This window comes from Suncus etruscus, chromosome 14 (assembly GCF_024139225.1).
Source record: "Suncus etruscus isolate mSunEtr1 chromosome 14, mSunEtr1.pri.cur, whole genome shotgun sequence".
Taxonomy (NCBI): Eukaryota; Metazoa; Chordata; class Mammalia; order Eulipotyphla; family Soricidae; genus Suncus; species Suncus etruscus.
This window is the reverse complement of record NC_064861.1, coordinates 39,410,150-39,437,166: the sequence shown is the minus strand read 5'-3', so window position 1 is coordinate 39,437,166 and position 27,017 is coordinate 39,410,150. Positions and strand designations below refer to the sequence as shown.

The following is a 27,017-nucleotide window of genomic DNA, read 5'->3' as shown; positions in this document are numbered from 1 at the left end:
GGTTGGCTGTGTTCAGGAAAGCACCCTGTCCACTGAGTTCTCTCCAGTGACCTGAATTCTATACCCATCCCGCAAACAAAAAATGGGTACTTGTGGTAGTTTCCTCAGTTCAGACCAGACCATCTGCTCTCACTTAGTTCTTTCAGAACTCCCAGGGCCAGCAAGCTACTAAGGATGTCCTGGGGCTTAGCAATGACAATGGGCTTCCTTGAAACAACAGCGACTGGCAGACCAGTCCTGCAGCTGCACTTCATCATCGCACAGCACTAGCCAAGAGCAAATCCTCAGTAAATATTTCCCTTGTAGGCTGTTTGGGGAGGGTGGGGGAACTGCAATGCTCAGGATGGCTCTAGTACTTACTATCTCTGACCCTAATGCAGTTGGCTTTCCCGGTTGATTTTCCGAGTTGTTTTATTTTTTTCTGTTTTTGGGTCACACCCGGCAGCGCTCAGGGGCTACTTCTGGCACTAGGCTCAGAAATCGCTCCTGGCAGGCTCGGGGAATGCCGGAATTCGAACCATTGACCTTCTGCATGCAAGGCAAACGCCTTACCTCCACACTATCTCTCCGGCCCCTTCTGGGCTGTTTTCAAGGCAAGTGGCTCTTCAATCCCAGTCAGTCTACATTGCCTAGGAGCAGCTGTCTGGATAAGGTAGTTACTGCTTTGCAACTTTCCCCTCCTGGACCAACACTAATGGAAGCAGGTGGGGAGACCTCTTGCAGCCCGATTAGATCGCGGTTCCACCCTTGCAAAGTCAATTCCTAGCTCTTTCCCATCTACGCTGACACGACAGGTAAGTTCGGGCCCAGCAAGGTCTCACACTGATGTGGTTCCTGTCCACCTGGCGCCCGGGCGCGCAACTGGAGACCACCGAGACAGTTAAGGCCATCTGGGCGGGCTCCTCCGTGGCCCTGGAAAGGGTCATTACAGGCCGCTGGGAGGGAGGGTTCTGGTCGCAGCGGCCGCTGGGGTGGAGACAGCAGGGGATGCATTTCCTGGGGGGGGGACTCGTTTGGGGGATGAGTCTTGTCCCGGGCGATCTGTTTCCGCGGGGGCTCCTTGTGGCTTGTTTGGTGGGGTGCTACTTCTGAAGGGATGGGGGTTCTCGTTCAGAGACGCTCTGTCCCCGTGGGGGTTAGTTGTGGCTTCTTGTTCTCTGAGGTGCTTTGTTCCCGGGTGTTCCGTTCTGAGGCGCAGATTTCGGAGTGATCCAAGATTTAGGATTTCGATCCAAGACGCTCGCTCCGGGGTGCTCTTCCTTCTCCGATTATGGGGAAGGGTGGGCCTTGTGATCCGCCGTCCTCGGGCCGCGGCCGCCCGTCTGTCCAGAGGGAACGTCGAAGCACGCACTGAAGAGCCGGCACTGGCCTCGTTGATTCAGTATTTTGCGCTCCAGCTGACCAACCCGCGGACGACAATTCCTGGTCACCCGGGCCGACTTCCCACGGCCGCGTCCGTGTCCGCGCAGAGACAAGGCGACTGGTATCACTTACCTCCGCTCTCTAGTTTGGCCGCTTCCGGCGCCCGAAGCCACCCCGCCCCCGCTGCGTGACACAAAGAGCACCCGCCCCTTCCGCTCCCGCCGACCAATCCGGAGGCTCGAGAACACGGCGTCCCGCCACCCCCGCGCGCGCGCCTGCGTAGTCGGGCCCCGCCGCCGCTCCCTCCGCGTCGCGGAAGTGGCCCGTCCCGCGGTCGCCCCTTGGCGGCGCCACTTCCGCCTCGACGCGTGACGTGAGCGCCAGTGCCCGGCGCGTTGGGCCAATGGCGGGAGCGCTCACGGCGGGCCAATGGGCGGCGGCGTCTCATGCGGCGGGCCCGCCGCCGCCGCCGCCGCTGCCGCCGCCGCCGCCGCCGCCGCCGCCGCCGCCGGGTCCCGGAGCCAGAGGCCGCCCGAGGCGGAGCGCGATGGAGCGAGGGCCCCAGGCGGGGAGGCGCCGCCGCCGAGCTCGCGGCCCGACGCCCTCTAATTGAGCCGCCGCCGCCGCCCGCCGCGCTCCTCGGAGTCGCCTTCGCGCCGGGCCGGCCGCGCGGCCGGGAGACGGGGCCGGGCTGCATGGCCTCGCCCGCGCCGCGCCGCTAAGCCCGCGGAGCCGCCCCGCAGAGCGCCCGGTGAGAGCCGCGTCGCGTCGTGCCGGGCCGGGCCGGCCGTGGGGCAAGACGGCCCCGGGGAGTGCGTGCGGCCTGAGCGGGGCCGAGGACTGCGGGGTCGGGGCTCGGGGTTTCCGGGTGACCCTGCAGCGCTGCAGCCTCGCGACGGGCCTGCGGCCGGGGTCCGGGCTCGGGGTCCGAGCGAGCCGCGCCTCGCAGGAGCCGCGCGGCGGGTGCGGGACCGGGCGCTCCGGCGGGCAGCGCCGCAGCCTCGCGGCGGGTCCGGGCGTCCGGAGGGGCAGCCGCGGGCCCCCATTATCGTGGCCGTTCTCTTCGGGGCGCCGCGGCGGGCGGCGCCTGCAGGGGGGAGCGGGCGCGGGGCGGCCGGGCGGGGCCGGAATGCGGGCCCGGGGTGCGGGGGGCGTGCGGCGGGCCTCGGGAGCGATGTGGGACGTCGCCCCGAGTGTTTTCATTTCCGTCTCGCGTTTCATCATCCCGGCCCGCCACATGTGCGGGGCGCGGGGCCCAGGAACGCTGGGGCGCCCCAGGCCTGCCGCTGCAGCCGGTGCCCCGAGTCTGCGGGGAGCGCTCGGCCGTGCGGGCTCGGCGCTGCGGAGAGCCCGGCCTCGGCCTCGTAGGCGGCGCGGCCGGGCGCGTTTCGGGGGCGGCCGCTCGGAGCGTCTGGGAGCGCATGCCGGTGGCCTCCTGGTCCCGGCCGGGCGCGGGGAGGAGGCGGCGGCGCTGCGTGCACCGAGGCCCCGAGGCGGGTTCGCGCCGACCTGGTGGCTGTGGCTGTGGCTGTGGCTGGCAGGGCCGCGACCACCCCCACAGACGGCCCTCGGACGCCTTTTGGATCTCCTGCTTCCTTCCCCCGCGACACCCGAGCGCCCGCCCGGCTGGTGTTTTGAGAGCGATTGCACAAGTGCCCCGATATTACTTTGAAACTGGAGGTTTTGTTTTCTTTCTTTCTTTTTTTTTTTTAAAGAGGAAAAACATCTTGCTCAACTCCGATTGTGACCCTGAATTGGATCTCGCTGTGGCGTCCTCCCCCACCCGCCTTCAGCTGTTGTTCTGCTTCTGTACTTCCACTCTCCCCATAGGCCGCCTCTTGAATGGGACCAGAGGGACAAAGACGCTGCCCCGCTCTTTGTGAGGCCTCCGGAGCCCGTGCGAAAGCCACATTGGACTTAGCAGGGCGAAGTCTGACCCAGATCTGAAACTTACACTTCGTTTCTCCATAATTAAAAAAGAAACGTGGTGTAATGTGCAGGCACAACAAAATTCCCGGAACATGTCCCGGCCCAGCCCTCACTGTGTCAGCTCTCTCGGATGGCTGGCTGGTCCTGACCCTTTGGATCAGCCTCTTTTACACGCTGTGTTGTGCGCCATCCTCCCCCATTGCTGAGTGCCGATGGAGATACTGCTCTTGATTCTTGAGGGTATTTTTCAGGCAACTTAGGCAGGCCTCTGGTGTTAGAAAAGTTATTTGACAGGGTATGGTCGTGTTTCACCACTTTGAGAGTTGCTTTGCATATGGGTAATGAGGCCATCGTCAATTAACATAATTAGAGAGTGCCAGTAAATGCAGTTCAGAGCATACTCTGTATCTGCTGCCAAAACAAGTGTTTTGATCTGTGTATTACCTGTCTTAAGTTCTTTAGTTCCTCAAGTGGGTAAATAGAACAGATGAGTTTCTTTTAATGCTCAGCTAGTTGCATGTTAGTAGGTGAAAACGATGATGCATTGCTGGTTGGATGGCGTGCTGTGTTGGTTTATGACTGCTGTTGAGTCAGAGCTCTGTGGGGCTGGAGTTTGGACCGCTTGATAAACCTTAGACAAGAATGGACAGGGGACAGCGTAGGACAGCCTGGAGGTTGTTTGCCTTGCACTCAGCCAACTCCAGTTCTGTTCCCGCCATCATTGGGTCCTGGAGCCATCCTGAGTGCAGAGCCAGGATTATGCTCTGAGCACAACCAGGTGTCGGTCCCAAATCAAGGAAAAAAAAAAGTGGAATTGAACCCCTGTAATCAAGCTTTTCATTGCAGGGAATATTTGCAGCCTGTGTAGTCTTTTCCTTTGCATCTCAGGTAATCTTCTGGGCAGATCTGTTTTCCAGTTCAACTCTATGGTGGTTGAGTAGCTGGCCAACACACAGCTTCTGGGACTCCTAACTTGCTTTGAGGGTGTCAACCTGTGTGGTCCCCTCAGCAATGCCCAGGGGTTACTTCTGGCTCTATACTCAGGATTTACTCCTAGTGTGCTTGGGGGAATCATATGGGATGTGGGAATTGAACCTGGGTCTACTAAGTGCAAAACAAACTCCCTACCTGAAACACTATGGCCCTGGCCCAGGTTGCATGCTTTTTAGGGTCAGGAGGCACCTCTTCAATGCCACTCTGTGCAGCTTGGGGTGGGGGGCAGGGTTCTGTCTTAAGTAGTTTTTTGAATATGACTTTGCTGTCTTCATTCATTCATTCAGGCTCAGCTGTATATGCCAGTGGCTGATTTAGTTGTTTTTCTGTGCTTGTCTTGATTACTGTTCCTTTTACTCTGTATTTTAATATTCCTTCCTCACCTGGCAGTGCTCAGGGCTTCACTCCTGGCCATGCTCAGTGGGTTCTAGGGGGTGTCCAAGATTAAACAGCTGTGTGCAAGGCATTTGTGCCATTTCTCTGTCCCTGAAATTGTCTTTAAATTCACCTTTGAACATCTTTGGTGTTTTATATTCCAGTAAAGTCACAAAATAGATTTTTTCTTTTTTGGTTTTTGGGCTACACCCAGTGATGCTCAGGGGTTACTCTTGGCTATGTGCTCAGAAGTCACACCTGGCTTGGGGGACCATATGGGACGCAGGGGATTGAACCAAGGTCCATCCTGGATCAGCCGTGTGCAAGGCAAACGCCCAACCCTTCACTATTGCTCTGGCCCCACAAAATAGTTTTTGTGATGATGCCCATAATGGTATTTCTTCCCCAGAATGCTGACCTCTTCCCCAAGAACCTAGTTCAGACGCTGGGACACTGCTCCTCTGGAGCCTTGTTGCATTCCTGGGTCAGGCCAAGTCCCTTATTTCTCAGTGGCCTTGAAGCAGAGTCTCAACCTGGTCCTTCCAGCATCTCCTGATTCCCATGCATGTTTTATCTCTAACTACATCCTCCTGATCCAAGGAAAGAAACTCTGAGATAACTAACTTCTACTTAGCCTTTGTGTTAAGTTAAATATGCATCTTTGTTTTTTGGGCCATACTTGTGGCGGTTACTCCAGATTCAGTACACAATGGATCACGAGCATATGCCCATAGATTATGTGATACAGCTGATGGAGCCCTCTCCCAGCCCTGTTTATTTTAATTGATTACAATATTTTGGGTGACCACACCCAGCAGTGTTCCTGAATGACTCCTGGCTCTGTGCTCAGGGGTTGGGGATTTGTCCTGGTTGGCTGCGTGCTGTACTATAACTCCATCCCCTGATTTCAGTATTGTTGGTATCTTTCAACTGATGGCTATTCCTATACTTGGAGCCCCCATGCTGGTGTTCTGGGATCATATGATGCTTGGAATTGAGCTCAGGGTCTCCACAGGCTTGGCATGTACCCAAGGCATTTGCTTTATCTTCCCAAGCCTAATATTGCTTATTCTTAGAAAATCTTAATCATCACTCTTAAGAGTCCCCCTGGGTACTGCCACAGAGAACAAAGTTGACAAATATGTACTGATGGGTTTGCAGGTGTCCTCCTGCCAGGAAGTCTGTGAGGTTAGTGTTAATGAGGCATAATAGTGTAATTCTGTCCTAGAATGGCAGTATTGCAGATTTGGATTGAGGTGTTTGTTGGGAACTAGGGAGGTGATACAGTATTGAGTGCATACTTTACATGTATGGATCCTTGAGTGCCATCTCAGCATCCCAGAATCCAGCTAGCCAACCAAAACACCAACTGAAAAACATTTGTTGGAGTGAGTGTGTGTGTGTGTGTGTGTGTGTGTGTGTGTGTGTGTGTGTGTGTGTTGGGGTTTGGGCCACACCCTGTCATGCTCAGGGTTCAAACCCCTGACTGCATTGTTTAAAGCCACATCATGGTGGCTGGAGAGGTAGTACAGCACAGGTAAGATGCTTGTCTTGCAAGTGACCAGCCAAGGTTTGATTTCTGGCATCCAATATGGTCCTCTGAGTCCACCCGGTGAGGCCCCAAAACAAAAACACCTTATTTTGGGACCAGGGAGATAGATCAGAGGGGTTAGACAGCATGTGGAGCTAGAATCAATCCTGGCAGCCTTGTCACATAACCAAGTTGCCAGGATGCACGAGGGATACTAGGAGTTCACACAGCCACATGCTCACATGCTTACCAGGTTGGTGTTATTTCCTGGGCTGTGTGTGTGTGTGTGTGTGTGTGTGTGTGTGTGTGTGTGTGTATGTGTGTGTGAGAGAGATAATAGAAGTTCACACAACCACATGTTTACCAGGTTGGTGCCATTTCCTGGGCTGTGTGTGTGTGTGTTTGTGTGTTTGTGTGTGCCTTGTCACATAACTAAGTTGCCAGGATGCCCAAGGGATACTAGTATTTCCTGAGCTCTGCCAGTATATATGTGTGTGTGTGTGTGTGTGTGTGTGTGTGTGTGTGTGTCTTGTGCACTAGAGATAGACTAGGGCTCTGCCATTGTGCATGTGTGTCTATGTGTCTCCCTCCCTGTGCACTAGAGATAGGTCGGGGCTCTGCATGTGTGCGTACACGTGTGTGTGTGTGTGTGTGTGTGTGTGTGTGTGTGTGTGTCCCCGTCCTTGTGCCCTAGAGATAGATTAGAGCCTCATGCATCCACAGCAGAGAGTACTCTGCTGCTGTGCTTCATTTAGTAAAGTCTAGAGTCAGGAGCTTGTTTTTGTTTTTGGTCTAAACCCAGTGGTTTACTCCTGGCTCTGTGCTCAATGATCACTCCTGGTATTGTTCAGTTAACTGACCTTAGGGGCTACTTGGGTTTGAATCAGATTGGTCACATGCAAGGCAAGTGCCTAATGTGCTGTGCTCTCTTCAGCCCCCACATTCATAATGTAAACCAAATGATGAAATTTCAGAAGTTCTTGATTTTTTTTTTAAGGTTGCAAACTTTTTGCACGAGTACTCATGACTTCCTCCTTGTTCTATGCTTAGGGATTAATTCTGGCAGTGCTTTTAAGACCATATTTGAGGTCCCAGGTATTGAACCTGGGTGCCTGTGTATATAGTGAGTACCCTCCCTGCTGTACTGACTCTGGCTCTGAATCTGGAGCTTTTCTCTGACTTAGGTTGCTTTCTTACAAGTGGGCCTTTATAGCTTCGATTCAGTGACCAGCACCACTTTCAGATCGGGACAGAAACGGCTCTGATGGGAAGATTGGTGGGTAAAGGATGTGCTCTGTGAAAGCAGTTTCCGTGCCAGAGTCTGAAGGAAGTGAAGTTCCCCTGACTAAAAGATGCTGCTCAAGACCCTGGCTCCATCCCCAGCATTCCATCTGGTCCTCTGAGCACCACTGGGTATGGGTTCCTTTCCTCCCAAAAAGAATCCAACCAAACAAAGCAAACCAGGTGCCACTCCCTTAAAGATCAGGGTTAGCCTGGCTGTTTGCCTCCCTGCATGTGACCAGCCACTGTCCCCTGTGAGCATCCCTGATGCATGCAGGTCTGGTTTTCCAGTGGTGCCCTTAGAAAGTCCCCAGCATTGGAATTTATTTTCTTCCAACTTGTGATGAAAAAGTTCCTTGAATGTGATAATCTCAGTTTAAATTTATTTTAACCAGATCTGATATGTCACTCTCCTATTCCTCCTGCCCAGTGTTTCTGTTGTTTTGGGATCACACCCGGTATGCCCAGGTCTTACTCTCAGCTTGGTACTTGGGTTGTTTCTAATGGTTCTGAGGTTCATGCTATGCTGGCAATTGGACGTGGGCCTGCCACTTGTAAAGTGAGCCAGTCCTCTAAGTATTTTTCCCCTTTAGCCCCAAACTTAATTTTGTGTGTGTGTCATACCTGGTAGTGATCAAGGATCTCTATTGGTCATACTCAAGAGACCTTTTGTGTGTGTGTGTGTGTGTGTGTGTGTGTGTGTGTGGTGTGTGGTGGGGGGGATTGAATCTGGGTTGGCTGCGTGTAAGTCAAATGCCTTACCTATTGTTTGAGCTCTCCAGTCACTGGGCTTTGGTTTTTGGGCATACCCGGTGGTGCTTAGTTTACTCCTGGCTCTGAACTCAGGAATTACTTCTGAGAATGATTAGGGGACCACATTCTGTGTTGAGGGATAGACCTGGAGGCTGCTGAATTTAGTAAGGCAAGCATCCTGCCCATTCTATCTCTCCAGCCCCCTGTTTCACCTTATAAGAATAAACCTGTTATATGATTGACAAGTTTGCTTTGGGGGGTTTTGGAGCAACAGTACAGCGGGTAGGGCGCTTATCTTGCCCGAGACTGACGTGGGTTCAGTCCACTGAATCTGTATGGGTTCCCCCGAGTACCACAGGAGCCACCCCTGAGCATTGCAGGGTATGACTCAAAAACAAACAAAAAAAGTGATCAGAATTACTGCATGTTGAGAACAGGCCAGTGGACAGGTGCAGAATGGTTTCTTGGCAAATGAAACGAGTGCCTACAGATTTTCAGGGTAATAAATAATTTACTGCCCAGGCGCCAAGGGCAGGGCTGAAAACACAGGTTTTGCCCTTGGCCAGCCAGTAAGGACAGGACTCAAGACAGCAGGACCCCAGACAGTATCTCCACTATGGCCTGGGGGGAGGAGAGGGTGCCCCAAAGAGGCCTTTTGGGGTCAAAGAGACAACTTTCGGTCTTCTCAGCCCTGGAAAACTTGTACTATATATATGTCAGATTTACTTCCCCACTGAAAACTCACTTAATTCAATTCAGACCCAGTTTTGAACTGTGGGGTTTCTGGAGCTGTGGAATGGAACTCAGAGTGCCTTCACCTTGACCCAGTCCTTTCATTCTTCACCCTTCATGGCTCAGGATCTGGGTGATGCTTAAGGCATCATATGTGATGCCAAGGATCAAGCCTGGGTTGGCCACATGCAAGGCAAGTGCCTTTTCAATACTTTCTTTCCAGACCCATCATTTCTGATCACTTAAATCAGTGATTGGTGGAGGGGGGTCTAGGTTAACTAACGTTCATATCCTCCTCTTCAATAATTCTTCAGTTTTGCACGATGGAACCTTAAAGAATGGCTGGAATTGAAAGTGAATTTGTGGGGCTGGCAAGGTGGCGCTAGAGGTAAGGTGTCTGCCTGCAAGCGCTAGCCAAGGAAGGACCATGGTTCGATCCCCCGGCGTCTCATATGGTTCCCCCAAGCCAGGGGCGATTTTCTGAGCGCTTATCCAGGAGTAACCCCTGAGCATCAAACGGGTGTGGCCCGGAAAAAAAAAGTGAATTTGTAAAGGGGTCATATCAGTGGTTGTTTTGTATTTCAACTATAGCAAGTAGGTCTTTTCTCAGCTGTTAACAAATGTCCTTTCCTCCTCTCATTCAGTGGTATTGCTCAGATCCAGCTGCTAAAACCCCAGAATAATAAATATAAATAGTAGAAGTTTGTCATCCTCAGAGGCCATCCAGTGGGCAGTGCTGGGGTGGCACACATGGTGTAGGGTACTGAACCCAGGACATTGCACATACAGTGAGTGTCTCTACAAGGCTATGACTCTTCCATGTAAGCCATATCCTTGGCCTTGATTCCTCAGGGTTTAGACCACAGTTAGGATCAAGTTTACATGTCTATCTTGCCTCTGTAAGTAGCCAACAGACCGTAAAGACGTTCATTTAATTTGGGGGGGATCCTGTGACTGAGGTTAGATGGCTGTGCTGTGTCAGCTGGTCTGGGCAGAGGAGGCCCTCTCGGGGGAAGGGAGCTGGCCTGGCCAGTACAGCTCGGCATCCTGTGAAACAGGAAGTGAGAGCAGAACCAAGAGGAGAAGCAGCCAAGGCAGCTCTGGATGGAGGCAGCTCACTGGAGATGGGTGTGTGGGAGTACCTGTGGTGTTAGCCTGCAGGTCTGTGGTGGGTAGAAATGTGGGGGCTACCTGGAGACATGAGGTGTGGGGCTGGCAGGCCTTGTCAGACAGAGTGGGATGATTGGCTTCTAGAAGATGGGGATTGACTTGTGCAGGTGAACAGTGCATCCGAAATGTTAGTTCTCTTTTATTTGGACCACACCTGGAAGTAATCGGTTGTTTCTGGCTCTGTGCCCAGTGGTCACTCCTGATGCTCAAGGGACTGAGCTGGGATTATCTTCATGCAGGGCAGGTGCCTGGCTCCTTTATTCTCATCCCTTCCCCCTGAAATTTGAAGTTTCTTAGTTTGAATTTAGGGGCTAGAGTGAATCATACAGAAGGAAGTAAGACTTTTGTATAGCATGCAGCTGACCTGTTTTGATGCCCATAACCCTACATGGGTACTCTGAACAACGTAAGTTCCCCTCCCCAGTCCCCTCCAACTATGCAACATTCAAAATGAATGCCTCCTCTTTCCTTTCCTCTTTCTGCCACATCTGGTGGTGCTCAGAATTTACTCCTGGCTTTCTGCTCAGGGTTCACTCCTGACAGGTTTGGGGATCGACCATACATGGTGCCAGGAATGAAACCTGGGCTGGCCGCATGCAAGACAAGAACAGACACTCTTCTGCTGTACTGTTGCTCTGGCCATCATCCTCCTTTTCTTCCTTTGCCCTCCTAAACTGTGGGTCTGGGCCAGTCATTTCTCCTTGAATTCAGCAGCCCCACTTGACATTTGCTGCTTGGGTCCCATGCTGCTATGAGGCTCTGAGGCTGGTCACAGTGTTGCTCAGGGCCGCAAGGAGGGCATTAAACATGGGCTCACTCATGGAAGCTTGTCCTTAGCCTCTGAGCATTTCTCTGACCTCTTCAGAAATGTTTTTTTCTTTAAAAAAAAATTTTTTTTTTTTTGTTTTTGGGTCACACCCGGCAGTGTTCAGGGGTTCCTCCTGGCTCTATGCTCAGAAATCGCTCCTGGCAGGCTCAGGGGACCTTATGGGATGCCGGGATTTGAACCACTGACCTTCTGCATGAAAAGTAAAATGCCTTACCTCCATGCTATTTCTCCGCCCCTCTTTAAAATTTTTGATCACACCAGGTGTGATTCCCTAAGCACAGCCAGGAGTAAGTGCTGAGTACTCCTGGGTGTGGCCCTTCTCCTGCTCTCCAGTCCTAGAGGTTTACTTTGCTTTGTTTTGGTTTGGTTTCGGGGCCGCACCCAGCTATGCTCAGGCTTAACCCTTGGCTCTGTGCTCAAGGTTCACTCCTGGCGGGAGTTCACTTGGGAGACCCTATGTGGGGTGGGGGATTCTGATTTGAAACATGACTCACAGGAAAGGGAAGAATAGGCAAGAGGCAGTCCTGATCCTTGGTTGAATTAGCTCTGTGATCTGTACCTGTGCCTCACCAGTAATTAATTCATCAAGGCCTCTGCCTGTCCCTTTACCAGCATTTGCTATGGTCTATGCCTCTCTCACACCAGCCAGTATAAATAAGGAGAGGATGGGTTTGGCCTCTGCTTCCTTTCTTCACCTGCAGTTGTGAGCTGAGGTGGGAGAGGGGCTGCCTCTGGCCAAGCTGAGCCTCCTTCATTGGGCTGACCCGTTGTCATGCTGATGTCCTGCATGGGGAGACCAGGAACGCTGACCTCTGGCTTGTGTGGGCACAGTCAGAACATCTCAGTTCATCTGACTGTGGAGACTCTGGTTGGGGGACTTTCTCCTTTGAGGAGTTTTCTGTATTGGCTGAACAATTCGTCACAGGCACACATGGCTGGGTGGGTGTGAGGCCATGTGGCCATGGGTTCAGTTTTAGGGGACTGCAGAGTTCCATGAGCACTGCCAAGATTGATTCTTCCTCCCTCATAGCACTCATCTGGGAGTCACTCCTAAGTCAAACAAGAAAGTAATGGACATGGGTGAGTCCATTGGCAGATCGCATGCCTTTCGTGGCTGGGATACTGCCTTTTGCTTTTAGGGTACACCCAGCAGTGCTCAGGACTGCTCTTGACTTGTGCATGGGGATGACTGTAAGTGGTGCTGGGGATGGTGGGAACGGTGGGAACTAAAACCTAGTTTCCCCTGCAAGGCATGTCTTTCTGGCTCTGTTGGTTTGGTGTTTATTTACCTGTTTTCACAGCACTCATAGCTCCTGGGGTTATTCCCATCTCAGTGCTCTGGGTCATTCTAAACAGAGCTGGGGCCTGTGCAGTGCTGGAGACGGAGCCTGAGGCTCCTATTTTCTGTACATGTTCTCAGCGTAGGGCCTTGCTGGGTTTGGTTTCTAGTATTGCATGTTTCCTGAGCAACCCTATGTTTGTCCCTGTGCCCCTCTTGAAAATGTGAAGGAAAGAAATGGAGATAGGGACTAAAGAATTTTTGACAGCCTGACCATGGTAGGTTCAGCAGAACAAGGACCTCAGCCCAGGAAGAACTTTGGTGTGGTATATACACTAGTGTATGTGGGTGTGGGGTACACAGACATAATTAATACTCATGTGCGACACACAGGTGTACTGACATGAACACATGTGGATATCAATGTGTGGTATAGACTGACTACGGTACACAGATGTGTACTCGTGTGATACACGGGCAGATACCAATATGATGTGTACTGACTAGGGTACATAGGAATGTGCTTGTGTGGTTCACAAGTGGATACCGATGTGTGTGGTATTTACTAACGTGTGTGCCATGCTTGCATGCATGTTTTGCTGGGCTTGTTCTAGAGCATCATACACACTACATACCTGTTCTACATCAATTCCCATCCCTGTCCTCTTGGGGGTTTTTCATGGAACATCCCACAGTTTTGCTCAGTCTCTATCTCAGCCCCTGTGTCATCAGACCCCACTGTCCCCACAATCTGTCCTTCTTTCTTAGTAGGGCCTGGAGGGACAGGGCATGCTGAAGCTCTGGAGCTAGGCGTTCCGTGACTTGGGGCACATCAGAGGGATAAGGCCTGATGCTTAACAGTCCTTGGGTGATATTGGAGGCTGTGCCTGTGCCCTTAGACCAGGGGTCTCAAACTCGTGCAAACGGCCCTCCATACAACATTTTGTGGCCCTGCCCTAGAGGAATCTTTTTGTTTTGTTTTAGTTGTTTGGGTCACACCCCCCAATGTTCAAGGCTTACTACTGACTTTGCACTCAAGGATCACCTCGACTTTGCCTCCTGCGGCCCCCAGGTAAATTGAGTTTGAGACCCCTGCTTAGACCCTGGGTTTGAGCTTAGGACTCCCCTGCTTGGCCGCCTTCACCTCTGTCAGCCCAGTTCTGTCCTTCTGTTGTTTGAAGGCTCACATTGTATGGGGCGTGTCCAGGCATATCTGAAGTGTGCATTGATGTGTGGGCTATGTACTGATATCTGGTGTGTACTGCCATGTGTTATGTGTGTGAGATGTATATTGATGTGCAGGTATATATTAAGGTGAGGGGTGTGTGTTGGGGTGTGGGGTGTGTAGTCACATGGGCAATGGAAGATATGACAGGTGAGATGTTCACAGTATCTGGAAAAAGTTTGGGTTTTTTTTTGTTTTGTTTTGGTTTTGGTTTTTGGGTCACACCCAGCAGTGCTCAGGGAGTACTCCTGGCTCTATGCTCAGAAATCGCTCCTGGCAGGCATGGGGGACCACATGGGATGCCAGGAATTAAACCCGGGTCTGTCCTGGGTGAGCCACATGCATGTTCTAGCCCTTTGAAAAAAATTTATCTTTGTAGGAAGGGGTTTGGACCATATCAGGTGGTATTTGGGGACAACTTTAGGCTCATTGTTCAGGTATTGTTTCCATTTGACTGTGGAGGACCAGATGCTGGCATGTTCTTAGCTCTTTGAGCCTCTCCCCAATGCCCCCGGTATGCCATGGAAGTGGCAAGGTGCTCAGAGAGACAGCTCATTTCCCCCTTCTTGCAGGACTGGCTATGTCTTTTAAGCTTTCCCTGTTTGGGAAATGCCTTTATTGTTCATTTAAAAATTTCACTCTGGGGGCCCGGAGAGATAGCATAGCGTTGTTTGCCTTGTAAGCAGTCAATCTAGGACCTAAGGTGGGATCCAGGACCTAAGGTGGTTGGTTCGAATCCTGGTGTCCCATATGGTCCCCCATGCCTGCCAGGAGCTATTTCTGAGCAGACAGCCAGGAGTAACCCCTGAGAGCACCGCCCAGTGTGGCCCAAAAACAAAAACAAAAAACTTCACTCTGGGTCCGGGGTGATAGCACAGTGGATAGGTCATTTGCCTTGCATGTGGCTAACCCAGGGTCAATCCCTGGCATTCCATATTGGCCCCAAACCTGCCAGGAGCAATTTCTAAGAGCAGAAAGTAACACTAGAGCAGTGGTCCTCAAACTATGGCCCTTGGGCCACATATTGTATTAGTATCTGTTTTGTTTCTTCATTGCAAAATAAGATATATGCAGTGTGCATAAGAATTCGTTCATAAGTTTTGTTTTTACTATAGTCAGACCCTCCAATGGTCTGAGGGACTGTGAACTAACTGGCCCCCTGTTTAAAAAGTTTCAAGACCCCTGCACTAAAGTAATCCCTGAGTATCTCTGGGTGTGGCCCAAAAACAAACAAAAAATTGTATTCTATGTGGGTGTTTTTGTTTGTTTGTTTTGATTGTACCGATGGCTTTCAGGGGTTACTCCTGACCCTCCACTTAGAAATTGCTCCTGGCAGGTTTGAGGGACCATATAGATGCCAGGAATCGAACCTGGGTCTGTCCTGCATTGGCTGCAAGCAAGGCAAATTCCCTACTGCTGTGTTATCGCTCTGGCCCCTGTTTGTTTTGTTTTTAGTTTTGTTTTTGGACCTTACCCAGTGATGATCAGGGGTTACTCCTGGCTTTGTGCTCAGAAATCACTCCTGGCTGACTTGGGGGATCCTATGGGATACCTGGAATTGAACGCAGATCTGCCGCATGCTGTGACTCAACATCCTCAAGTACAACACTTTGTGTGTGAGGTCTTGGATTCAGTCCCTGGCACTGAAAAACAATGACCTGTGCCCTCAAAAAGAAAAAAAGAAAACTTGGGGCCGGCGAGGTGGCGCTAGAGGTAAGGTGTCTGCTTTGCAAGCGTTAGCCAAAGAAGGACCGAGGTTCAATCCCCCGGCATCCCATATGGTCCCCCCCAAGCCAGGGGCAATTTCTGAGCTCTTAGCCAGGAGTAACCCCTGAGCATCAAACAGGTGTGGCCCGAAAAAAACAAAAACAAAAAAGAAAAAAGAAAACTCACTCCCTCTCTTTCTCCCTCCTTTTGTAAAAAGTGTATCTCCCACCTCCCTCCCTCCTTCTTTCCAAGTTTCCCATAACTGGATATGACCCCCAGACTAAACCAGATCAAACCAAGGACTCGAGAGAGTGCAGTAGAGAAGGCACTTGCTTTGCAGGTTGCATCATTGACCAAGGCCTCCTGTACTCTGCTGGGTATAACCCCAAATCTCATGCATTAACCATACAAGTAAGTCCATGGACAGAATTTATCCAACAGCAAATATCAAGGTAGATTTTTTTAAAGATGGCTTTAAATAGCCTTCAGTTTTTATTAAATGTCACTTCTGAGTAGTGAGTTATTTATTTTACTTTTGGTTTTTGGGCCACACCCAGTGATGGTTAGGGGATACTCCTGTTGGTGTACTCAGGTATCACTATTGGCAGGCTCGGGTACGGGATGCTAGGGATCAAACCGGGATTGGTCTTGTGCAAGGCCTGCTGTACTCTTGCTTTGGCACCACCAGTGAATTGTTTTTTTTTGTTTTTGTTTTTGTTTTTTTGGGGTTTTTTGGGCCACACCCGGTAATGCTCAGGAGTTACTCCTGGCTATGTGCTCAGAAGTCGCTCCTGGCTTGGGGGACCATATGGGAAACCGGGGGATCGAACCGCAGTCTGTCCAAGGCTAGCGCAGGCAAGGCAGGCACCTTACCTCTAGCGCCACCGCCCGGCCCTGTGAATTGTTATTACTTTTTAAAATCATGTCACATTTGTTTGCTCCAAAAAAAGAACATCCAAAAACATCCAAAAAGGCAGATGTTCCTTAGAATGAGTGTTCTTGAAGTGACCCTGCTCGCAGGCTGCTCATTTAACCTGCCATGAATGGGGCCTCACAGGGTCTCCCTCCCTCAAGCCATGGCCATCAACATCTCAGTCCCGCTATGTCAGGCACAGCTCTCAGCCTCTTGAAACAGTTAATGGTTCTGTCTTAGGAGGTTCCGTTTGGGGGACTAAGGGTTGTTGATGGGACCTATCCTAGAGCAGGTGCAGTGTGAGGATGCTTGCCTGTGCCTACATGTCCCTCACTGTGGATGCCATCAAAGCCTAGGACAGTGATAGCTAATCTTTTTGAGTCCAAGTGCCGAAACTGCCGCACAGTGCCCGGTCCTCCCAATGGCCAGTCTGGCCATGTTGCCAGGTGAGCTGTAAAGCAGACATCAGCACACTCTCCTCCCGCCACGCTGCATATCTTAATTGTGGATCCCTTCCCACAGGCTAGCTGCAAGGCCTTCGAGTGCCATAGGTTCGCCATCGAGGCCCATGTGGATGCTGCTCCCTGGAGACTGGGGAGGCCCATGTGGGGGAAGGCACCTGAGATGTTTGCAGTGGAATGTGTTAGATAGTTTGGAAGGACTTGGACAAGAGATTTGAGTGTATTATTCACTTGTGCCAGAGCATGGTGGTAAATTCAGGGTCTGGAGTGAGTTTGGGGGAGCAGAGGCTGGATTTCTACCTGCATGGGGCCTTAAGGCCAAGGTTGGTTTGTGAGCGGGTAGATCCAAAAAGGCTCATGGCCTACTAAAGCGCATTCTTCCATGCCCACATGAAGCCTCTTTCACCCTTGATAGAGTTTAGGGCTAAGGATGTGACTCAACATCCTCAAGTACAACACTTCGTGTTTGAGGTCTTGGATTCAGTCCCTGGCACTGAAAAACAGTGGCCTGCCTCTCCCCCTCAAAAAGAAAAAAAGAAAACTCCCTTCCTTCCTTCCTTCCTTCCTTCCTTCCTTCCTTCCTTCCTTCCTTCCTTCCTTCCTTCCTTCCTTCCTTCCTTCCTCCCTCCCTCCCTCCCTCCCTCCCTCCCTCCCTCCCTCCCTCATTTTTCATGTTCAGGAGTTACTCCTGGCAAGCTCGGGAACCATAGAGGATGCCATGGTTTGAACCCTGGTCAGCTACATGCAAGACAATTTGCTTTACCTTCTGTACTATTGCTCTAGCACCAATTATTTTTCCTTTGTTGGGGGTACACCTGGTGACACTCAGGCATTACTCTTGGCTCTGAGCTCAGAAATCATTCCTGGCAGGCTTGGGAGACCATATAGAATGCTGGGGATCAAACCCAACTCAGCCCCCTGTGCAAGGCACTCCCTCCCACTGTGCTATCACTCTGGCCCCTAAATTTTCTTTAAAGCTGACTATAGCCCATCAAGTGCATGTGCTACACTTTTCCTTAAGTCTGTGGGACAGGTCTCTCTTCCTCTCCCTCTCCTTCTCTCTCACTCTCATTCTCACTTTCTTGCCCCTTTCCCCTCCCTCTTCCCTCATTTCCTTTCTCTCTGTGCCCACCCCACATTTCTCTAAAGAGGAGAAGCTGTGGGGCTGGGGGCGCAGAGCTGCCTTTGTTGTGAGCTGCCTGTGTTGCCTGATGTGGGTGGGGTGACAGTGTCTGGCTAAGTTTCTGCTATTACTTCATAACGGTGAAGACCCAGAAGTGGGATTGTTGGGTCATATGGTGATTTTTAGAGAAGCTGCCAGTCTTTTCCAGACACACCAGTAGTAGTCACACTTTTTTTTTTTAAGTTGTTTAGTTCTTTTGGGTCGAACGTTAGTGTTCAGGATAAACTCCTGGTTCTGCACTGGGAACTCTGTGAGGTACCGAGGATTGAACTGATATGATGCAAGTAAATCAAGCACCTTGTACTATGGTCCTTTTATTGGCAACACCTAAAACATTTTGCTGGGGGTGGGGTGGGTCACACGCAACAGTGCTCAGGACTCCTCCTGATATGATCCCTGAGTGTTGCTCCTAGTGGTGTAGAGTATAAACTCAGGGTTCCAGTGTGTGGAGTGTCAATTCCTCAGCCCACTGTGACTTCCCTGTTCCTTCATCCTGTTTTTTTTTTTTTTTGGGGGGGGTGTCATACTCGGCAGCTGTACGCTCAGATATCACTCCTGGCAGGCTCAAGGGACCATATGGGATGCCGGGACTCGAACCACCGTCCTGCATGCAAGGCAAACACTCTACCTCCATGCTAGCTATCTCTCCGGCCTGCTTCATCTTGTTTTTACTAAAAATGCAGAATAGTAGCCAGTGACTAGAAGTGAGCTGCTGTGGCAGTTAGTCACCAGTTGCAGCAGTGAGTAGTTTCTTCACACTGATAACAATTTGTTTCAAGTATTTTTTTTTTACTTTTGTTTTTGGGTCAGACCCGGCAGTACTCAGGGGTTACTCCTGACTCTAAGCTCAGAAATCGCTCCTGGCAGGCTTGGGGGGGGGGGAGGGCATATGGGATGCCGGGATTTGAACCACTGCCCTTCGTCTAAGGCAAAAGCCCTAACGCTGTGCTATATCTCTGGTCCCAATAGAAGGTTGTTTTTTTTGGGGGGTCATACCTAGCAGTGCTCAGGGGTTACTCTTTTTTTTTTTTTTAGTTTTTGGGCCACACCCTGTGACGCTCAGGGGTTACTCCTGGCTATGTGCTCAGAAGTTGCTCCTGGCTTCTTGGGGGACCATATGGGACGCCGGGGGATCGAACCGCGGTCCGTCCTAGGCTAGCGCAGGCAAGGCAGGCACCTTACCTCCAGCGCCACCGCCCGGCCCTCAGGGGTTACTCTTGCCTCTACGCTCAGAAATCGCTCCTGGCAGGTTCGGGGGACTATATAGGATGTCGGGAATCGAACCACCATCCTTCTGCATGCAAGGCAAATGCCTTACCTCCATGCTATCACTCCGGCCCTTGTTTCAAGTATTTTAGAACAGGCCCCACTCATTCAGTATAACTCAGTAAGTTATACTTACTGAGTTTTGGTAAACACTAATTCCCTATCATGTAATATTTAATAGCTTGTTTAAGAAAGACATGTTTATGTGTGCATGTAATGTATATCTGGAGCACACCTGACAGTGCTCAGGGTTCACTCCTGGTGGGGTTCAGGGGACCCTGTATGGTGCTGGGGACTGAACTGGCATTCAGTTGTGTGTAAAGCAAGTGCCCTCCCTGCTGTACTCTCTTGCCCTAGGAAGTACTTAAAAAAAGGGAAGGGGGAGGGCATTTGCCTTGCCTGGGGCTGACAGGCTTCCCATATGGTCCCCCAAGCCGGCCAAAAGTAATTTCTGAAGGCAGAGCCAGGAGAAACCCCTGAGTGCTGCTGGGTGTGGCCCCAAAAACCAAAAAGGGGGGAAGCAGAGCAATAGCATAGAGGCAAGGGTGTTTGCTTTGCATGGAACCAACCTGGATTTGATCTCTACATCTTAAATAGTTCCCAGAGCCTGCCAGGAGTAATATCTATGTGCAGAGTCAGGAGTAACTCCTGAGCACTGCTGGGTGTGGCCACCCCCCCCAAAAAAAAAAAACAATACAAAACAAAACATAAAAACCAAAGCTACTGCTGTTGGAACTTCTGGTGTTTAGTCCATTCTTGGCTCAGGAGTACTCTTTGTACTGAGACAATATGCTTTACTATCACTTCTGTGTTACTGTTTCATATTTAAATTTACCACCCAGCACCAGATTGTCAGTCAACCCTTCCTCAGTGTCCTCTGTGTTCTCTTTCCCTTTTGCAGCCAGGGTACTGTTTCTTCTTTGTCCACAGTGGGCAGTTCTTAGGAGCAGGGAGCGTGCACTTAGACTGCACTGGGCAGTTGCCTTCCTTACCTGTGCTCCCTTTCTACTTTCCTCTCCTAAATAGAGTGGCAATTAGGGCTTTGGGCTGGACCCAGCATGCAGGCTGCTGAGGTTCCATCCTTGGCACCCATCTGTTCTCCTTAAGCAAACTATATCTTGATTTTGAGCTGAGGAAGGAGATTCAGTGATAAAGCACTTGCCTAGTATGCTGCCCTGGGATCAGTTCCTGGCCATCACTTGGTTCTCTGAACCCCACGCATCTGAGTGTGTGGAGTATGTATGGGGCCCTCTCATTTTGTTGTTCTGGGAACACTAACATTTTCTGGGAGCTGTAAGTCTGATGATGTTGAAAATAGTGCACTGGCTTCTGTGTACCAATGACTTTGTGGATGGCCTTGTGGGTCTGCACTGCAAGGGCTCTGTGGTCAGCATCCAAGTGGCCGAGTGGGGTCTCTTCCACCTCCCAGTCTCCTCGTGTTCATATTTCAGTATGAAAATATTGTGAAATAGAGGCTGGATAGAAAGCACAGCAGGGAGAGTGCTTGCCTTGCACGTGGCAGACTTGGGTTAGAACCCTGGCACCCCATGTGGTCCTCAAAGCCCTTCAGGGGTTTTATCCAACAAAAGACATATTGTGAAATACTACTTTCTGCTGTTTTCTGATAGAAGTGACTGCTACTTGGTGGCCTCTACACATGCCCAGGACTTACAGCTCAATGCTAGGACCAAGGAGGTGTTGCTTGGGTCCTGTGGTATGGGATTCTCTGGCCACCAGGCAGTGTTGGGGTAAAGTTCTTCTTCAATAGCCAGCCAGGCCCAGGATGACACTTTACCTGTCTCTGCCTCAGACTGCAGCAGGCCACCCTCTTTCTTAGGTCAGATCCTTGGTAGGGAGGCGGCTTGAGGAGGAAGGAGTCTAAGAGCCCTTGAGCAGGTCTGTGGCCCCAGTTCAGAGTGGACACTTAGTAACATCTGTCACATCAGGGATCTGAGTGAACGTCTCTTCTGGGAGTACCTGGCTCTCAGTGGTGCAAGTAAGGCCTGCTGTGACCCTTGAGCCATCCCTAGGCTGCACCTCTATTTATTTGGGAATTTGGGGGCCACACCCATTGGTACTCAGGGCTCACTCCTTGTTGTGTGCTCAGGAATTTCTGTGGCTCAAGTAGCCAGGCAGTACCAGGATTTGAACCCAGGCTTCCCACAGACAAAGACTCTGCTCAGTCCCTTGAGCTGAGGTCTCTTGACCCTTTGAAGACCATCTGTGTCTGGCACTGACTGAATTTGTGGCAGTGACTCAGGGCCCAAAGCAGGATTGTTCTGCTCCTGAGAGAGTGTCAGGCTGGTGAGCCTCTAAGAATAGCTGTGGCATGGCGGGGTCATCACTTTGTAGGGTCTGTTGTTCCTGTCAAAGCCTGTGCTCTCTCTCTCTCTCTTCTCCATGGAGATGATGGTGAGGCTAGGGTTTGTCTGTCCATTGCTGGCCTCCTTGGCCTGCAGACGCCTCTCTTAGGGAGACCTCGCCACCCTTGGACAGCCACAGATGTGTGGCTGGCCTGCTGACCATCTCAGGACCTATCCTGCCCACTGGCTGCTTCCTTGCTTCCTTCCTGCGCACACAAGGACAGCTACAGGGCCAGGCTGGCTCTCTTGGTCTCCTCTTTTTTTTTTTTTTTTTTTTTTTTGATTTTTGGTTTTTGGGCCACCCCCGGTGATGCTCAGGGATTACTCCTGGCTAAGCGCTCAAAAATCTCTCCTGGCTCGTGGGACCATATGGGACTCCGGAGGATCAAACTGTGGTCCATCCTAGGCTAGCGAGCGTGCAAGGCAGATAGATGCCTTATAGACTGTGCCACCACTCCGGACCCCAGGTCTTCTTTTCTTGTTGGGTGGCGGTGCTGGGCTGGGGAATTACAGCACAGAGTCCAGGTCTGTGGAGTTGTAGGATGAGGCCTGCGAGCCTAGGTCCTGCATCTCTTGTCTTCAGTTGCTGCTATAGCCACAGCCTTTGCAGTGAAGCAGGGCATGGGTTCATCCACATATACCTTCTAGGTCAGCAGCTCCACCTTTGCTGTACTGACAGGGCAGGGGTGGGGGCAGAGACTGTCCCTGGATGGAGCCTGTCAAATCCTCAGCTCTGATGTCAGGTCCTGCCTTGGTTGGCTCGTTTACCCTGGAGCCTCAGCACTGTCCCCCATGGCGCGTTGTGTTCCTGGAACAGCTGTCAGATGTGGGGTGTGATCAGGAAAAGCTTGTTTTAGAATCCAAGGGAAAACAGTTCCATGTGTGGATGGCGTAGAGATAATTAACATTAAGGTTATCGATACTATCTACCTTGTTCTCGATCAAAATGCATTTTCTGGCTGCAGCATTACATTGTAATGGAGAATAATTTTCATGTAAAACCGGTTGCTTTCTATTTTCTTCTTGGTTGCTATAGAAACGGTGTAGTGTGGTGGTGCTAATCAAGTGCCAGGTTACTGCCTAGATAACAGCTCAGCTCCCCTCGGTAGCCCAGTGGTGTGAGGGAAGCCCCAGGCCTTTTCTTCTCTCCACCTGCTTTCTTGAGAGTGTGTGAGCAAGTAAGAGAGTGCACTGGGTTCTGCAGATGAAAGGAACGGGCTTTTCTTCCAGCTCAGACATTGGATGCCTTTGTCCTTCATTGAGTGTCCGTGGTTTCCTTCTTCTTCCTCTCCTCCTGTTCTTCCATCATCCCTCCCCTCTCCCCATTCCCCTCCTTCCTCTCTTCCCTCCACCAGCTTCATCTTGGAGTGTTCTGGGTTAACAGCAGCCCCTGCCGCTGCCCTAACTTGCCGCTTTTCTGTGTCCAGCAGGCTGGGGCAAGGGTAGCATGCTGAAAGGCCATTCAGAGTTCAAACCACACGCACCTTTGTGTAGACATTTGGGTCCAGTTTCTTCTCCCCCTCCCTCTCATTACCCTCCTTTCCTCTCATCTCCCCTCCTCTTCATCCCTTTCTTATCCTCTTCCTCACCCCTGACCCTTTTATCCCCTCTCCCTCTCACCTCTTCCTTTTATCCCCCTTCTCTCTCTGCTTGGCTTTTGAGCAGCATCTCTGACTCCAAAAGATTTATATTAGATTTTAGCTCAGATTTTTGTGTATAATTCAGTGAACTTGATTCTCCTGTGCACTGAAGTTGGTAGCTGACTCCAGTCTGGAGAGCAACATTGTGTTCAAAACATCGATATTGTTGGCAGCTTTGAGGTCAGTTACCCAGGACTTGTCTCAGCTTGGCCGGCATGATCTGAGTAATAGGTTGTGGGGAACATCTGGAGTCAGGATCTCAAACTTCAAACTCTCTTTTGTCTGAGCCTCTGCTACCTGTGTTTGGAAGCAGCTTTTCACCCTGCTTGGACCACATGAAACTTGCTGCAGCCTGGCCTCAATGCTGCTACTCTTGGGAACCTGTGTCCAGGTCAAGGTACCCCTTAGCTGGGTTCCACTTGACTCTGACCTGAAGCAGGAAAGGAGGGGTTGGCATAGGGCTGCTCTCCTCCTGCTGCAGCATCTTAGCATCTTGGGCTCCAGGCCTGAAGGCCACTCCTGGTTCCCTCCTGAGCTCTGGTCCCTGCCAGTGTGGGAAGCCTGCCCCTCAGGGAGGTGGTCAGAGGGTGCTGACATGCAAGGGCAGGCCTACTGGATGGCTCCGCGCTCTGCTGGAGTAGGCACCCCACCCTGCCATGTTCAGGGCTCCCACGTGCTGGCTGGCCCGTACGCCTTCTTCTGAGAACTGGTTTCCCTGGATTCTAGGCTGGCATTGGGCCTGCGACAGGCGCCCCTGCTCCCGCCCCCAGTGTACAGCAGGCCTGCTTGCCTACCCACACTCGGGGTTCTGGGGAGGCCAGGAGACTGTGGGTGTGGTTGGGGAACTGGCCAGGCAGGCCCCTGGAATGCGAGTGTCTGAGTCAAGTGAGCCAGAGCTGCTGCTTCCTTCCCGCTTCCCACTTCCCCCGAGCAGGCCAATCCTTTGGAGGGTGTCTGCTGATCTGCTCTGGGAGCACTCCGGCCGCTAGTTGGCATTCACTACTTCCTTCCCAACTTCATACTGTCCCCACAAGCCAGTGTTGTTTCTTGCAGTTTCTCCTTTGTCACCATCTCCACAGATCCTCTGAAAGGGTGGCTCTGACTCCGCCTCCACTGAGCTTCTCTGCTCTGTGGTTGGCAGGCAGGTGGACTGGGCAGCTCTTGGTTGCTCTGGGCCCATCAAGCCCAGCTTTCCCAATGAGCTGCCTTCATCTCTTCAGTCTTGGTGTCCTCCTCCTTGTCTCTTCCTTGCTGGTTGGGACCAGCCTCTCCTTAGCTGTCTTTTTCATTAGATGGTACCTGTTAGGCTCTCAGCCCTGAGATCCCATGTGGAAGCTGACTGCCTGGGCCCATCCAGTGGCTCCTTCTTGTGTCATGGTGGTGTAGTTTGGAAACATTGTCTTCTGCTAGGGGCCACTTCGTTTGGTGCCCAGGCCCAGAGTGTGGGAATGCACGCAGCCGTTGGCATGTTATTGCATGGTCTGGCCCACTGGATCATATCACAAGGGAGATCTGCTCTGGGTCTGAGCCTGGGCTCAGGGTAGTACCTGTGTGTCACTTTGCATGAGGTTAGTACTCTCTTGCTGGGTCTGGAGTCACTTGTGGACAGCTGTGGGAACCTGGGCTGAGCTGGACCCCCCCAGAGTGCAGACTCGCCAGAGTGAAGATGGGGCAGTTCCAGCTGCTTCAACAGAGAGGGTCATAGTTGTTAAAGGGATCTAGACAAGTCTAAAAGATAGGACAGTGGGGAGGGTGCTTGCCTTGCATGTGGCAGACCCAGTTTCCATCTCCAGCAACCCATATTCCCCAGTTTGCTAGGGGTGATCCCTCTGTGCTTCACAGAGCCACAAGTTCTCAGCACTGCCAGGTGTGTTCATAAAACCAGGATAAAGGCCAAAGAAATAGTAAAGGAAAGGGGTGAGACATTTGCCCTGTGACTCCACTTACTGCCCCTCAAGCTCGGCCCAGAATAGCCCACGAGCCCCTCTGGTTGTGGCCGAAAGAAAATTGAGAGAAGCGGCTGAGTGCCGAAGGCTCATGTCCTTTCTGTGCCTACTTGAGACTTCATGTGGTCCCCGAGCATTGAGCCAGGAGTAGTCACTGAGCACTGCTAGATATGGTTCTAAACAAAACCCATGGAAACATGTGCCCTTCTTGGCATGGCTATGCCCTCCAGTGCTGATAGCGTGGTTCAGATGGTGGCCTAGAGGTTCCCAAAGTCAGCCCCACAGGGTCCGCTCTGGCCTGTGTTCTGTCCTGTTTTTTTTCCTGCACATAGGAACTCAGTTCCTGTCTCTTCCCAGGACTTATGGCACTTTTGGTGTGGTGGCTTCTATTCAAGGTTTGGGTCACAGTGCAGGAAGTGGGCAGGGTCAGGGGGTGGTCAAGGACAGGTCAGGGTCAGGAGGTAGACAGAGCAGGGATGGGTGGGAGGTAGATGAGAACAGGGTTGGTGGTCAGGAGGTGGATGCGGCAGGTAATGGTCTGGAGGTGAATGGCACAGGGCTGGGTCAGAAGGTGGATGGGACAGGGATGGTGGGACATGGATGAGGATAGGGCAACAGCACTGTATCCCTGCCTTATAGCAGTCGGAAGTTGGGGCCATCTCTAGGCCAAATGTGGCCTGGCTGAGTAGAAGAACATTGGCAGTTGGTCCCCTGCTTTCCTGGGAGTTGTATCAGAGCTTTGGGGCTGCACATGGCAGTGCTTAGGGTCTCAAACTCGCCGCAAACGGCCCTCCGTACAACATTTTGTGGCACTGCCCTGGAGGAATCTTTTTTGTTTTGTTTTAGTTGTTTGGGTCACCACCCCCCCCCAATGTTCAAGACTTACTACTGACTTTGTACTCAAGGATCACCCCGACTTTGCCTCCTGCGGCCTCCAGGTAAATTTGAGTTTGAGACCCCTGTTAGGGGCTCTTATTTCTAGCTCTGGGTTTGGGGACAATCCCTATGGTGGTCAGGAGCCTGGGTCCTGCCTGCAAAATCTGGCACAGCACATTGGGCTCTGTGCCCTACGCACATCTTGTCTGGACACACGAAGTCCATGGCTCTCTGCCCTGGGCCTGCCACTCACCAGATCTTCCATTCTAGTGGCTGACCTTGCCTTGGCCAGCAGCCTGAGCACTGTGCTGTTGTTCTTTTTCTAGGGTGGTGGTGGTTTGGGCCACACCCAGCAGTGCTCAGGGCTAATTTCTGGCTATCTGTTCAGGGATCGCTCCTGGCAGGGATTGGGAGACCCTGTTGGATGCCAGGGATTGAACCTGGGTCTGTTGTGTGCAGGGCAAGCTCCCTCCTTGATGTGTTCTGACTCTAGTCCTGTGCTGTGTTGTTGTGAGAGCGGAGGTGTGGCCTGTGCTTTGTTGTTGTGAGGGCGGAGGTGGGACCCTGGGTGGAGGTGGGTGGGCCCTGTGCTGTGTTGTGGGAGGAAGTGACAGGCTGGGCAGCAACCTTTGCTCTCATGAGTCACCTTTTGGTTCTCTGATAAGAACCAGGCCGCTGTCAGCCTCTTAAGGACTGTAGTGTGTTCTGTTTAGCTTTCTGTGGTGTGACATCTAATGCCTGGTGCTGCTTGTGCCTCAGATAGCTTTATATTTTTTTTTCCTGACACTTGACAAGCCTTGGCCACTATATCCCGTGTCAGGAGAATGTCCCCAGTTTCACTGTCTTTGTCCTCCCCTCAGGTTTCCCATCTGCTTTTGTCATTGCTGCAGAGTCCCATTCTCTAGGGCTTGACTTCTCAACTCTCTCCTCTCCTTTCTCTGTAGCTCCAGAAATCAGTTCCTGCAGGAGATTCTCTGCCGCATCCACTCCCCCTTGGTATCTCGAATTGAACCTAGGACCTCCTATATGTAAGACTGTGCGGACAGGAGAGATAGTACAGCGGCAGGGCGTTTGCCTTGCAAGCAGCCGACCCAGAACCAACGGTGGTTCGAATCCCGGCATCCCATATGGTTCCTGGTGCCAGCCAGGAGCGATTTCTGAGCAGAGAGCCAGGAGTAACCCCTGAGCACCGCCGGGTGTGGC

The 27,017-nt window shown here is 51.7% G+C and overlaps 1 protein-coding gene across 1 annotated transcript in view; it reads left to right on the top strand.

Moving 5' to 3' along the window:
• Window positions 1-2,028: 2,028 nt before the first annotated feature.
• The window catches only part of ANKRD11 (ankyrin repeat domain containing 11), a 74,955-nt gene continuing 49,966 nt past the window's right edge, over window positions 2,029-27,017 (top strand). The window contains exon 1 of the mRNA XM_049786292.1: window positions 2,029-2,113. The gene's annotated coding sequence lies outside the window, so the exon portion shown is untranslated. The remainder of the gene's footprint in view (window positions 2,114-27,017) is intronic.